The following is a 12004-nucleotide window of genomic DNA, read 5'->3' as shown; positions in this document are numbered from 1 at the left end:
TTGGAAAACTAAAAACATATGCTACACACATAATTACTAAAAATAGAGTCCATTTTGAAACGTCAGATAGTTCTGCAAACTCAAGGTTTTACATACTTGTGACCATAGGAAGTCCTTGCATAATACTCATTTACGTCCTTATTATTGTCCTTAGTCCTTCAATAGTCCTTACTTATGTCCTTATTATCATCCTTAGTCCTTGCATAATCCTCATTATCATCCTCATATACATCCTTATCTAGACCTCATATACATCTGTCTTAGCTCATCATCAGTTGCATAATCATCCTAGAAAGTCATACCCCAAATGTCCAAATCACAATCAGAAGATCAATCAAACTCAACCTCAAGTCAAACAAGTTTGTCATGTTCAACAAATCAAACATTGTCACATTAAGAGAAATGGAGAAAACATCTTACATGTTGTGATCCTAGGTCCAAACCAATCAAGAAAACATCATGGATTGGCATTATACTTTTCATAGGCAAGGTGAGTAATTCATCTCTTCCATTCCTATTCCATTGCCATCCATAGAAACCTTAGCTCAATAGATGAAGACTTTTCAACAATAAATTATAGACATGACTAGTCCTAACAACCATAGGGGTTGGTTAGAAAAAATGATGAGAGAAGTGATGACCACGAGGGAATCGGTATTAGGAAAACCTTCATTCTTCAACAAAATTGTTCCTACCTCAGTTCAACCAACATTAGAGTCATGTAAACCTTATTTTTCTTTCAATCCACTATATCAATCATACCAATCATACCAACCCAACAATCAAACCCCTTTCAACCAAAGTCAAACCCCATTGAACCAAAGTCCAAATCAAAAATCATACCAACCCAACATTCAAACCTCTTTCAACCAAAATCAAAGTACCTCTTTCAACCAACATTAAAATTCATTCAACCAAAATCAAACATCTTTCACCCAAAATCATACTCCGTTCAACCAAAATCAAATTGCTTTCAACCAAATCCCAAATCAACCATATCTATCCACCATTTCATCATCCCCTAAAGTCATACAAGACCAATCCATGCTATCTCTGTCTATTAACACAACCTCCCAAGGGCTATCCATTGTATAGATCCAATCTAATTCAAGTCATGATTTAGAAGATCTCATTCAAAATCCCTCTTCATCAGGCTAGAATGTTGAAAAATTCCAACAATCTCCCATGCGTTCCCAAACTCCTTCCCCGTATCAAGAGGATGATCCAAAATAAGAAAAAATGAGTCCCGAAAAAAATAAAGATCAGGAACAACCACTTCTATTTGATCAAGATCCCACTGATCAAGAATCTTATGATGATCCCCTCACTTTTTTCTATTCCCTTCATAATGATACCCTTTTGTCTCAAGAACAAAGTGTCCTTTGAAGTCCCATCCAACATCCAACTCCTACGAAAGATCAAGACATCTCTTCCATCCATCCTAATAATCCTTTTACAAGCCAAGATCAAAGAATACCTTTACCTTCATGTCCTAAAAAATATCCCATTATTTATCCAAATCCTGATCAAAATCCCTCTATCCCTTCATTTCCATGTCATAATCCTCCATTTCTCTCACAAGATTCCCTCTCAAATTAATTTACCATTTCTCCTAGTGATCCCAATCCCTCTACTCAAGTTTTTCATGAACCCCTTATCAATGAAATCACCAATCCAGAGCATACTACACAGAGCAACTTGTCAACAATTGTATGTGAGTCATCATCAAATGCCAATGTAGTGACAAAAACAAGAATAACACCATCTAATGAGATCAAAACGTGGTTGACTTCATCATCCTCTTCAATTGCATCAATAGAAACAAACATAACACCCGCTCATGTCACAACTTCAGAACTAGAATCTATCTGCCACATACAACCACACTTGAAAGACTAGGGGCAAGAGAAACTACCACAATTGGATTGATTTAAAAATGATAAGGCTGTAGTTGAGTTCATGGGTTCTAGAGCTAGATTTCCCTATGATGATCCACAAAATCCAAAAACTAAAGAAATAAACATTGGAGATGCTGAACATGTATAGTTAGCTGAGTCCTTATATCCTATTGGAAACAACATCTTTATCCATCTCTTTAAAGATAGACCAATGAACTACCTACACAAAACTCTCTGATGCTATGAACAACATGCACCTTAAACGATATTATACCTAAGGGCTGGGTTAGTTTAGGTTTTACTTTCCACATTGCATATCATTTTTTAAAAGCACTACATCGCATATAGTTTCTTTTTCAAATGCATCACATTCGCAAAGTTTCTGCATTTGCATATAGCAGCATCAATAAAACAAGTCAACTATCCAAGTTTGTCATTTGTTTGCATTCAAGAGAAATAAGGGTCATCTCCTTTCTTAGATATTTGGACATGAATTTTTTGAGGTCCTAAGGTCACTCATTTTCAACATTACCCTATGATCATGCTCTACTTATGGTTTGGTAGGTATTTCACTATTTGAGACTTTTTGACCCATAATCTATCAATTTTTATATCTCAAACATATTAAGAAAATCTCTAATTCATTCTAGACACCTAGTTCATCATATGACTAGTAAAAAATCTAAAATTCCACTTCAGCACCACTGTAATTGTCACACCCAAGTAGGTTTCATTACTTACAAGTCAAGGCAATAAAATTAAAAAATAAAAGAGAGAAAAAGAGCTATGCCAAATACTCATCTCAAGGGCAAAGAGCAATGATATATTACTGAGATTTCACACACACAAAGTGTGACAAAAAGATTGACTATGGGAACATGCAAGTAAATCCATCAGGGCTATGAACGCCTACTGGAAATGCAATAATATTTGAGAAATTATAGTCTATAACCTTGTCGGAGCTCTAAAAGCTTACTAGCAGTGAAGGTCTATTCAGGATGCTTTTGAAGTTAGGATAATCCACGTAGCTAGTCATATAGGATGCTAAGGATAATTAGTGAATACAAGAGTGTGAATTAACTCATTGCACACACATGGGCAAAAGAAGATCAAAGTTTCAAGAGCCAATGGGGAAGTTTTTTGCGTCTCCATTTGTAAATCCTAGTCACTAAGTGTGTTAATTTTGATGTTCCAAGGGACCTTAAGAATCAATTGACATCTTATCTACTAAATGTTTTGTACCTCCAGTTCAATTGGTGTATTAAAAATGCTAAACAAACACAATCACCCTTGTTCCAATAGGAAATGAATTTTCATCATGCATATTGCATTAACATAGGTCATGTAAAAAATTCATTGTCTCCACATGAATTCTGTAGATCAGCATGTCATACAGGTTTGCACACTAGGGGCATAACCAAAAAAATCCTTAAAATCATTTAAAGTCCTGAAAACATCAACCAAAAAAATTCAGAAAAAGTCCTGAGAAAATCCTAAAAATCATATAACATCTTTCAAAAAATCCAAAAAACAGTCAAAAACTTAAAATCTAAAAACAGTGAAAAACTCAAAAAATCCAAAAACATTGGAAAATCCCTCAAAAATCAAAAAATATTTAGAAAAAGTCTTGAAAAAATAAAAAACATTCAGATATCACTCCACATAATCCAAAAACATTGATAAAGCTCTTGGAAAAGAACTAAAAATAAAAAATCAATTAATCAAAAAACTTGCAATAAAATGTCTTGCGAGAAACAAATACCCTAGCAGATATGCAGCAAACGCTTCGCATGAAGTTAATAAATGATACAACTATCTAGTCAAACATTTGCAATCAACTGATCGAACTGTCTTATCAATCGTATCATATTCATATCAAGTGATCATTATCTTGTCTTAAATAGAAGAGGATACACTCAAAATCAGATAGTCAGTCTAGTGTAGGAGCACCCCATCAAACCCTTCAAGATGATAAGTCAGACTCTGAGAAGGGAAGATAAGGCATTAAATATGTCTTTAGAATGTTTTGTAATCATGCATTGTGTGTTTGTAATAATGAACCCCATCTTGTGAGCCAAACTCCTATTTTGACATTTCTATGAGCCAATTAAGACTTTTGGACAATAGGGCATCAAATGTGTTTATTTTAAGTGTTTTAAGATGTTTTAGGAGGGGTTAAACTTGAACCAAGGCTTTAGGAGGCAAAAGATGACATTTTGACAACTTTTGCAAAAGTTGTCAAAAGTTGTCATGAGCACCTTTTATGCATTTTTTGCATTTTGTTATTTGAAACTCTTCCAAAGGAAATAACCTCTTTATTTTTGTTTGAGAGAAGTTGTGGAGTAGTATATACACATCGTGGATCCAGTTCCCAAGGAGTGGTTTTAAGGAGAAGAGTTTTGATGCCAACAAATTAATTAAATTCTGAATTTTTCCTGCAATTTTGGAGTTTTGGTCTATGGTATGGTTATGTACGGATTGGGACCCATTCCCAATGATGTGAATTGGTTGGAGAGGAGATTTAAATTTTTTTGGGCTTTTATTTGGAGTCTTGATTCCGTGTGTTGCTCCTAATATTCAAGTTTTACTGTAGGTACCCAGAAAACCAGGGTTTACCCAGGGTTTTTCCTCCTCCATGGCTGTATCTTGCACTTTACCAATCTGAGACTCATGGGATTTGTTGAAAGGAAAGTATGGTCAATGCATTCTAGGATTCCAAGAGTGTTTTGTAGGAGGAGCAAGGGAGAAGTGTGTTTGTAGCGACCCTGTAGACATCTCTATGTGGCTACCTAGACCTTGAACAACTAAACTACCTTTGTGTGCAAATGATGATGATTCCAAGCGTATAACACTGGAATCCCTTATGGTTTATGGTTCCCCACATTCCAATGGGGGTTTAATATACTGGTTCATTCATCTGAGTATAGTTGCTTCACAAAAGAGGCCTAATTAGCCCTTTAGAATAGTCAACATTCTATCGACAAAGACCTTTATTTTCCAAACCCTGGCCCTTCCTTTTGGGGATTTGTGTAACTTCCAAAAGGGTGTCTGAATCCATAATTGTTTTTCCAAGTTGTTTTGGGAAAATCAAAACTTAAGGTCCCTTTACCCGCTAAATAGGGCTACAAGCAACTAGGCCTAATTGGGTGAGTTTCGTAAGGAATGGGCATGAAACCTTACCACCGGTGCTTGGTCTGACCTTGGGGAGTCTTGTATGACCCAATATTGGTATGCAAATTATTTTTAACTCTTAGAGGTATCATGGAGTGTGTTGTGGAAAGATACCGCTAATTGAGTAGGCATGAGTCTTGGAGATGGTGAGAAGATTGAACTAAAGTTGTAGATCCTTGCCTTGATAGGATCCCATTCTTGTTTTGGGGGTTCAGTGTCATACATTTTGAGGTGTTTGGTAGGTTACAAGGAGGGCTTTGCATCAAGTGGTATCAGAGCTAGTAACGACTTTGGTAAAGAGATAGAGAATTAAGAGATTTCATAGGGACAAGAAGAAGAGGTCCCTAGAGGACCAATCACCAACATGGAATTGGCAAAGATTATGAGAGAGCAGGCCACTGCTTGCAAGGAAATGCAGAGGGATCTTGAGAGGTTGAGAGGCTGAGTAGATGGGAAGGAAGATGGAGGCACTGGTAGTGGTGATGAAGGGGATGAGGATGAGATCCCTATGCCGGAGGAAGAGGCGATTCCTCTGACCAGATGCACTTCCTTAATACCCTCAAATCCATGGAGAGGAGAACCATGGAGCATAAGCTTGATTTTCCAACTTTCACTGGGAAGATGGAACTAGATGTTGTGATGGATTGGATAGACTCCCTATCTAGTTTCTTTGAGTTTGAAGACATTCTAGGACACCAGAAGGTGAAGATTGCTAAGTCCAAGTTGAAGGGAGCAACCCTAAATTGGTGGAACTTTGTCCAAGAAGAAAAAGAGAACGACAACAAGCCCAAGATTGTTTCTTGGAAGAGGATGTTTGCCTTGATCGAAGAGGCCTATGTACCCAAAGACTATGAAATACAACTCCATAAGAGAAGACAAAATCTCAAGCAGAAGGAGATGGATGTGAACTCATACACTAAGGAGTTCCAAAGGCTATGTATGAAGTCTGAAAAAAGAGAGGAAGAGAGTGAGAAAGTCTCCCAGTACTTGAATGGATTAAGGTACAAAATTCAAGAAGAATTGAACCTTTTAAGCCCGGATACTGTTGGTAGATGCCATCAACTTGCTATCAAGGTGGAAGAAAATATCAAAAGGAGATGAGAAAAATAGTAAAGGAAGAGGAAGACAATAGAGGGGTGGAAGAAATTTTTTTAGAAGTAAAGGAAATGGTTTTGGAAATCAAAGTGAAACAAGTCAAGAAGGCACTAAAGGAGAGAGCAGTTCCAATAACAATGGAGGATACAATCAGAGAGGTAACTTCAGAGGAAGAAGACCACCACTTAGAGGGAGATATAAAGGTAGAGGTCCAATTAGATGTTATAACTGCAATCAAGAAGGACACATGGCCAATAGATGCTTGGATAAACCTACTAGTTCCATGGGGGAAAGGAGAAGTAACTTGATCTTAGAGGCTGACTGCCAAAGTGTGGCAAGGGAAAACACATACCAAAGTGTCAATACCCACGATAGCTATAGCTACCCTGAAAGAGGTGAAGCTTTGATGATCAGAAGAACAGTAACTACTATGAAGATGTCTGATAGAGAACCCCCATAGAGGAAGTCTCTATTCAAGACCACTTGCAAAGCGGGTGGAAAAGTATGGAAGGTCCTAATAGACTTTGGTTCAATTGAGAACTTTGTGTCTCTAGAGATGGTGGAGAAACTAAAGTTGAGAAGACTACCTCACCCTTTCCCCTACAAGGTCTCATGGATCACACAAGGGAAGCAAGCTGTTGTGGAAGAAGAGGCTTGGGTAGAATTCTAGATTGGAACCTATAGAGATAGGTTGATGTTTGACATTGCAAAGATGGATGCTTGCCATCTCCTATTTGGGAGACCATGATAGTTTGATTTGAAGGCACAACATGATGGTGCTAGGAATACATATTCCATCACCAAATATGTTAAGGTGATTGAGTTGCTACCTTTAATGGAGGATGAGGAGGAGACCAAACAAAAGGAGGCCAAGGTGTTGGTATTAGGAGGGAAGCAGTTCATGAAAAACATGGAAAATGAAGGCATGGTCTGTTATGCCTTGATCCCTATTCCAAATTTAACAAAGGTGGAGAGGTCTTAAGACAAGCAAGAGGAAAGATTGAGGTTGATTGACCCTGTAGTGCAACAACTACTTGACAAATACAAGGGTGTCATCTCTAATGGCATGCTAAGGCCACTACCTCCCATGAGGTACATAAACCATTGTATAGACCTTATACCTGGATCCACCTTGCCCAATAAAGTATCATACAAGTTCACACTAGATAAGAATGTTGAGATGGCAAAACAAGTTGAAGAATTATTGGAGTCTAGATTGATTGGCAAAAGTTTGAGCCCATGTGCAATCCCTGCAGTCTTGGCACCTGAAAAGGAAGGCGCTTTGAGGCTGTGCACTGACTCAAGAGCTATCAACAAGATTAATATCAGGTATAGGTTTCCAATGCCTAGGATTGAATATTTGTTAGATTGTTTGGGGGGTGCTAGATATTTTACAAATGTTGATTTAAAGAGTGGCTATGATCAGATTAGGATTAGGCCAGGAGATGAGTGGAAGACTTTATTTAAAAAAAATGAGGGGTTGTATGAGTGGAAAGTCATGCCCTTTGGCTTATTCAATGCACCTAGTACCTTTATGAGGTTAATGAATGAAGTCTTGAGGGATTTCATAGGGAAATCTATTATAGTCTACCTAGATGACATTCTAGTTTTTAGTCAAACCAAAAGAGAACATCTAAAACATGTAGACCTGGTCCTAAGAAGATTGTATGAAGAACAATTAATGATCAACTTGGAAAAGTGTTTCTTTATGTAGGAAGAGATCATTTACTTGGGGTTTGTAATCTCATATGGTGAATTGAAAATGGATCAAGAAAAGGTGAGTGCCATATTGTCTTGGCCTACACCTAGGACAATGAATGATGTTAGAAGTTTCCATGGCTTAGATACCTTCTATAGGAAGTTTATAAGAGGATTTAGCCATACTTGTGCCCCTATGATTGATACCATAAAAGGAGGACAAAAGTGCAGGCTTAGTTGGATAGAAGAAGCAGATAACTATTTTGAAAAATGTGGAGACACTACTTGCTACCAAAAGAATTCATAGTTTTCACAAACAATCAGGCCCTTAGCTTTATAAATAGTCAAGAAAAGTTGAATCATTGACACATGAAGTGGGTAGAGACCCTACAAGCTTTCACTTTCATTCTTAAACACAAGAAAGGAGTCAAGAATAAGGTGGCAGATGCTTTGAGCAGAAGAGCCTTAACTGCAAATCAAATTCAATTGGAGAGTGTTGGAATAGACTCTTTGAAAGCCATGTATGAGGGCGATGAAGATTTTGGAGAGGGCTATAAGGTATGTGCTTCATTTGATGAATGGTTTCATGTTGAGTATTCTGAATTTTTGATTCAAAATGGATTATTGTTTAAAGGTGCACACCTATGCATACCCAAATGCTCTATGAGATTAAATATAATTGAGGAAAAACATTATGGAGCAATGGTAGGCCATTTTGGTCTTGACAAGACATTAGATTTGGTGAAGACACACTATTTTTGGCCCAAACTATAGGCATATGTCAGGAGATTTGTGGATACATGTGTGATTTTCCAAAAGGCAAAAGGAAAGTCCACCAATGTAGGCCTATACCAGCCTTTACCCATACCTTCAAGACCATGGGAAAGCATAAGTATGGATTTTGTTTTAGGATTGCCTAGTACAAGGAAAGGATATGATAGTGTTTTTGTGGTGGTGGATAGGTTTAGTAAGATGGCACATTTCTTGCCATGCAAAACCACTTGTGATGCTTCTTATGTAGTAGACTTGTTCTTTAAGGATATTGTCCGGATACATGGTTTGCCTTTGACTATAGTCTTTGATAGGGATGTGAAATTTATTGGTCACTTCTGGAGGACCCTTTGGAAGAATCTTGGTACAAACTTATCCTTCTCCTCAGCCTACCAACCCCAAACGGATGGCCAAACTAAAGTTGTAAACAAGTCACTAGGGAATCTGCTAAGGTGTTTGACTAGACAACATGGAGAAAGGTGGGATAGTATATTGTCTCAGGCAAAATTATCCTACAATGATATAGTGAATAGGATTACTAGAAAGTCACCTTTCTAGATTGTATATGGCATCCACCCAAGGGGTGTGATGGAGTTGAGAGAGCTACCTCATGGAGAAGCCATTAGTGCAGATGGAGAAACCTTTGCTACTACCATAAAAGAAATCCATGACTAAGTTAAGACTCATCTTCAACAATCTGCAGAGAAATATAAAGCTCATGCTGACAAAAAGAAGAAAGATATTTAGTTTGATGTAGGAGACTTGGTGTGGGTTCACTTAAAGAAGGAAAGACTTCCAAAAGGCAAATATACAAAGCTGATGCAAAGAAAGATCGACCCCTACCAAATCTTGAAGAAATGTGGTCCAAATGCCTATGAACTTCAACTACCATCTGATCTTGGTTTGTCACCTATTTTTAATGTTTGTGACTTAACTCTTTATAAATGTGGTGTTGGTGCAGGAGAAGACACAATTCAGGTTATTGTTGATGATGACATTCCCAAACATGAACCACCAAAGTTGCATAAGGTTCTAGACACTAAGGTTGCAAAGAAAACCAGGAGAAAAGTTTACATGGAGTATTTAGTAGCTTGGAAAGGACAACCTGATTCTGAAATAGTATGGATGACAGAACAACAGATCAAAGATCATGGTGCAGATCTGCAGACTCTCATCTCAAGCAGACTTGAGATTTCTCCTTCCGGGGAGTATGGTGCAGGAGCACCACACCAAACCCTTCAAGATGATAAGTCAAACTCTAAGAAGGGAGGATAAGGCATTAAATATGTCTTTAGAATGTTTTGTATAGGTTTTCAATCATGCATTGTGTGTATGTAATAATGAACCCCATCTTGTGAGCCAAACTCCTATTTTGGCATTTCTATGAGCCAATTAGGAATTTTGGACAATAGGGGATCAAATGTGTTGATTTTAAGTGTTTTAATATTTTTTAGGAGGGGTTAAACTCAACCCAAGGGTTTAGGAGGCAAAAGATGACATTTTGACAACTTTTGCAAAAGTTGTCAAAAGTTGTCATGAGCAACTTTTATGCATCTTTTGCATTTTGTTATTTGAAACTCCTCCAATGGATATAAACTCTTGATTTTTGGTTGAGAGAATTTTTGGAGTAGTATATACACCTTATGGATCTAATTCCCAAGGAGTGGTTGTACGGAGAAGAGTTTTGATGCCAACAAACTAATAAAATTATGAGTTTTTCCTGCAATTCTAGAGTTTTGGTATGTGGTACGGTTCTATACGGATTGGTACCCATTCCAATGATGTGAATTGGTTGGAGGGGAGATTTAAAATTTTTTTTTCTTTGATTTCAAGTCTTTATTGCGTGTGTTGCTCCTAATATTCAAGTTTTACTGTAGGTACCCGGAAAACCAAGGTTTACCTTGGGTTTTTCCTCCTCCATGGCCATATCTTGCACTTTACCAATCCGAGACTCATGTGATTTGGTGAAAGGAAATTATGGTCAATTTATTATAGGATTCCAAGAGTATTTTTCAGGAGGAGCAAGGGATAAGTGTGTTTGGATTGACCCTAGGTAGACATCTCTATGTGGCTACCTAGACCTTGAACAACTAAACTACCTTTGTGTGCAAATGGCGATGATTCCAGGAATATAACCTTGGAATCCCTTATGGTTTATGGTTCCCCATATTCCCATGGGATTTTAATTGACCAGTTCATTCATCTGAGTATAGTTGCTTCACAAAAGAGGCCTAATTAGCCCTCTAGGACAATCAACATTCTACCAGACTAGACCTTTATTTTTCAGAGCCTAACCCTTCCTTTTGGGGGTTTGTGTAACTTCCAAAAGGGTGTCTGAATCCATAATTTTTTTTCCAAGGTGTTTGGGAAAATCTGAACTTAAGGTCCCTTTACCCGCTAAATAGGGCTACAAGCAACTAGGCCTAATTGGGTGAGTTTCTTAAGGAATGGGCATGAAACCTTACCACCGGTGCTTGGTCTAACCTTGGGGAGTCTTGTATGACCCAATACTAGTATGAAAATGATTTGTAACCCTTGGAGGTATCATGGAGTGTGTTGTAGCAAGATACCCCTAATTGAGTAGGCATGAGTCTTGGAGATGGTGAGAAGATTGAACTAAAGTTGTAGAGCCTTTCATTGATAGGATCCCATTCTTGTTTTGGGGGTTCAGTGTCATACATTTTGAGGTGTTTGGCAGGTTACAAGGAGGGCTCCGCATTAGTCTTAAATGGGGTCCACAACTTTATGAAATCAAACATTATCAACCATCACATCAAACAACTAAGAACAAAGGCACAAGGTCAATATAGCTGCTAAATTTTGTCTGGGTCAGTCTTTATCTTTTATCATTTGGTGATAGATTATGTTCCTATGCTACTCAAGGATGTCCACAAGTGACTAGAGGAGCCATGATGGGAATTATCTTTTTCTTTGTTTTCTATTTGTGGTGTGAACCGATGAAGTTCTAGGGAAATTTCTCTAGTGGGTGTCTGTGATAGGAGCATTTAGCTTGTGAATGCTACACATTCCTTGACCCCTAGTGTATTTCCCATAATTGAGGGGTTCACTCCTTGTCTCCTACGTGTTTGTTTCTTCAATGAGATATCTTTACATCTTGGTTCCTTATACCTTGATGTGCTAAGGTCCATTGTTACATAATAAGGCCCAGTGATGAATATATATTGCACAATAAATAATGACACAGGTTCATGAATCAATCACTCTCATTTCATCTCATTTGCTTATTGCTAGTTTGCTGATTCTTTTCTCGTCATCTCTTTCTAAATCATTTTCTATCATCTAAAATTATTCTACTTCGTTCTAAGGTTCATTCTCTCATATTCTATCTCAATATCATCTTCACATCACCT

This window comes from Cryptomeria japonica, chromosome 7 (genome assembly GCF_030272615.1).
Source record: "Cryptomeria japonica chromosome 7, Sugi_1.0, whole genome shotgun sequence".
Lineage (NCBI taxonomy): Eukaryota > Viridiplantae > Streptophyta > Pinopsida > Cupressales > Cupressaceae > Cryptomeria > Cryptomeria japonica.
Note: the sequence above shows the minus strand (reverse complement) of the source record.